Consider the following 4,177-nt stretch of genomic DNA (forward strand, 5'->3'; position numbering starts at 1 on the left):
CACCAATGTCCCCACTTTCCCTCCCATCACCCCCCACCCCCTACCAGCCACCCTCTACGGCGGGTGCCTTTCTTTCTTCTCTCTCTCTCTCTCTCTCTCTCTCTCTCTCTCTCTCTCTCTCTCTCTCTCTCTCTCTCTCTCTCTCTCTCTCTCTCTCTCTCTCTCTCCCTCTCTCCCTCTCTCTCTCTCTCTCTCTCTCTCTCGCTCTCTCTCTCTCGCTCTCTCTCTCTCGCTCGCTCTCATATTGTTTACAATACAGATACTGAAAGGTTATCAGAAATATCCCTTTGCCTACTTTTAACACTCAGTTCTTTTTTTTAATATTTTATAACTTTTCTTTTTTTTATTTTAAATTTTTTATTGAGTCACTATGTGGAAAGTTACAAAGTTTTCAGGTTTAAATCTCAGTTATAAAATGCTCGAATACCCATCCCTTCACCAGTGCTCATATTCCACCACCAAGAATCCCAGTATAGCTCCACCCCGCCCCCCCACACCCCTAACCCCCCACGCCCCTAGCCCCCCCACCCTTAGCCCCCCCTGCCTGTGTAACTAATAAATTTCACTTTACTTTCACTTTGATTGCATACAATATTTCAACAAAACTCACTATTATTAACACTCAGTTCTTATCCAGCGTGATCATTTCCAACTATTATTTTGGCAGAACTTTTTTTTTTTTTTTGGTTTTTGGGTCACACCTGGCGATGCACAGGGGTTACTCCTGGCTCTGCACTCAGGAATTACTCCTGGCAGTGCTCAGGGGACCATATGGGATGCTGGGATTTGAACCCGGGTTGGCCGCAGTGCAAGGCAAACGCCCTACCCGCTATGCTATCACTCCAGCCCCATTTTGGCAGAACTTTTGACCTAGATACCAACCTACAATCTTTACAAGTTTATAAAATGTGCTTATTCTCCAAAGTCAAAAGAATTACAATACATAACTTGAAGGCTATAAGATTTCACTATAAATAGGTAATACATTTTGATTGAAATCCTAGTGTAATTATAACTACGAATTCAGTAAGATTTCAAGGACAGTGGAAAGAAAGGGTAACTGCAGTATTCAGGAGAGACTTAAAGAATCCCACAGCCTAAAAGACAGGTAGACTCTAAACAGCTTAGTAGAAAATGAAAATACATTAGCCTGCGGGGGTATGGTGCCACCAACAGGTCAACCTATATCTGTGGGGCGAGTACCTCAGCAGCCTGATAGTGCCTTCAGGCTTCCTGATACCCCAAAATTGCCACTGTGCCTTTGGCCAGACCCAACAACTTGAGACCAAGTTTACTAAGAAATTAAATGGCCAAAAGTTAGGTACGTGAGAGCTACCCCCACAAACCACCTCTGGCTCAGCTACACAAGCTCATTTATTGGCCTTTTTTCGGAGACCCATAGATAAATCTCAAAAGAGATTAAAAGCCACAATTAATCTCAGACTCGAGCATGGCTGAACAGACTGGAGTAAATCGGAGGGGGGCAGGTTGGCCTGGTGGCCCACCCAAGCAGATCCCCCACAGCCACTTGCTTCCACAAACCAAAATCACCACCATACCCCCGGCCTGACTCCACCATCTCAGGACAGACCTCACCAAGATATAATCTGCCGAAAATTCCAGCATGCGGGTTTTGTGACTGAAATCTCCAGGCTTTCTCAGAGTTGGGGTGAGCTACCTCCCCCACTTCCTAATACACATGGAAGCACTAGCAGTCACCCCCACGAACCAACTCCAGCGCCACCCTGTAAGCTCTACTACCAGCCTTGCTTCAGAGACTCCTAAATAAACCTTGCTTCCACAATCCAAAATTGCCGCCATACCCCCAAGCCTGACTCCACCATCTCAGGATGGACCTCGCCAAGATATAATTGAAAATTATGTGCTGAAAATTTTGTAATGTGAATCATAGCGCACCAACAGCTGTGGTCCAGAGACACAGAGGCAAGTCCAAGAAGACACCACAGTGCCGGAGATCTCTCTGGGTCCCATACAGAGCCAGTTTCACTGGGGCACCCCAGATAAAGCAGGTGCAGTCTCCCCGCCTACTCCAGATGGAATCCCAGTGAGCAAGAGCTTCTGCAAGCAAGGCAGGTATGCGGGTTCAGGACTAAATCTCCAGGCCACATGATGCTAAGATGCCATCTTAGTGCACCAACAGCCCTGGCCCAGAGACTCCCACTTGAATCCCCAAATGGGTTAGTGCCATACAGAGATGTCTCTGGAACCCAACCACTTAAAATCTAGAAATTTACATTTACAATCATGGCCGCGCAAGCTCTCATGGTATTCAAAATGAACTATGGAAAACATATTATCTAGCGTCTGCCCCTGGCAGGTAGACTTGAATGGTGGTGGGAAAATTCGAGCAAAACATAATGCCCAAAATTAAAGAGAGAGTATTGGGAAAATTGTCTGCCATAGAGGTAGGGTGAGGACTGGGATGTGGGGAGGTGGGGAGGATACTTGGGACATCAGTGGTGGAAGATATCCACTGGTGGAGGGATGGGTGTTGTATGGCTAAATCTCAAACATGAAAGCTTTGTAACTCTATCTCACGGTGATACAGTAAAATTAAAAAGTAATGTGGAGTTCATACCCAATTCAATCATCAACTTAATCAATGGCTGAACAAATAGCAGTACTCCTACATTATTTTTTTTTTTTGCTTTTTGGGTCACACCCAGCATTGCTCAGGGGTTACTCCTGGCTTTGCACTCAGGAATTACTCCTAGCGGTGCTTGGGAGACCATATGGGATGCCGGGGATCGAACCCGGGTCGGCCGCATGCAAGGCAAACGCCCTACCTACTGTGCTATCGCTCCAGCCCCGAGTACTCCTACATAATTAAAAAAAAAATTAGCATGGTCTGGAAGGGGGGGTGGGTTATAAGGAAGCTGTGCTCACAGGAAGTGAGAAACTAAGTTAAAAACATTACAGCAGAACAGAGGGAAATCTAATTTCTATTACCCAGTCCTCATGCAACCTTTACTCTAAGCACCTCTTTTTCTTTTTTAACTAAAGTGATTTGAAGTAGTTTTCATATTGTTGTTACATACTTGCAATGCTCTTTCACTATCTACACCACCAAAGTGTCAAAAACCCTTCACTGCTGTCCCAAGGTCCCTTCTCCCCTCCTCCATCCTCTTACACACACAAAGACACACACACACACACATGCACATACATACTTTGCAACCTCAGTTGGCTGTTCTGTTGGCAATGGGTTTTGTGAACAAACCTCTTTTGTGAACAGCAGTTCTTTCTAAAACAGCAATATTCAATGCTCAAGGTTACCCCTGATTCTGTGCCTAGGAATCAGTCCAGCAGTGCATGGGGGACCAAATTGGATGCCAGGAGCTGAATCTGGGTCAGCAGCATCCAAGGCAAGCACCTTACCCACTGTGCTAAGGCTCCAGCCCCTACCTTTCCATTTTTTCGAGCTTTTATTTCTAATGGTTGGAGTCTGAAGATAAATTGCCTAGTTCTGAAGACAGAACTAACAGGATTTAATTTTTTTTTCCTCGTAACCAGGAGACATCTCCCTTACATAGAAAACTCAGTCTTTACATGGAGGTGTAAGAACAAAGCAAGCCTGAATGGCTGCTTCCTGCTGACGTCAGAGCGATGAGTGTCTCTCTAGTCAAGGTGGGAGAAAGAGTTTACCATTCTCTCTGATTTAGCAAGGTCATCACCCTACTTGGGATGGGGCATCCTGGAAGTCCAGACAGTGCATGAGGAGTGCAGTTTCTGAAAGTTTATAGCAACAGAATAATCAGATTGTTGGTTTCATCTGACTTGAGACCTTGAGAAGAGCCAAATGATAGGTTTTACTGGGAGGCAAAGCTCTTCAACGGAGCAGCCAAATGTTCCTGAGAATCATTCCTCATGCCCGAAGGAGTCATTCTCCTTTTAAAACCACACCACAAGAAAAAAAAAAACAACCCACACCACAAGAGCTGGAGCCATAGTATAGCAGGTAGGACACTTGCCTTGCACACCGCTGACCTGGATTTAATACCTGGCAGCAAATATGGTTCCCCAAGTCTAGCAGAACTGATCCCTGAGCGCAGAGCTAGGAGAAAGCCCTGAGCACCACCGGTTGTAATCTTAAAACAGAAAATAAAATTACACCACAAAAAAAATTCCTTTGTAGAGTTAGAAGATGACTCAAAGG

The sequence above is a fragment of the Sorex araneus genome, chromosome 2 (genome assembly GCF_027595985.1).
Source record: "Sorex araneus isolate mSorAra2 chromosome 2, mSorAra2.pri, whole genome shotgun sequence".
Classification (NCBI taxonomy): domain Eukaryota; kingdom Metazoa; phylum Chordata; class Mammalia; order Eulipotyphla; family Soricidae; genus Sorex; species Sorex araneus.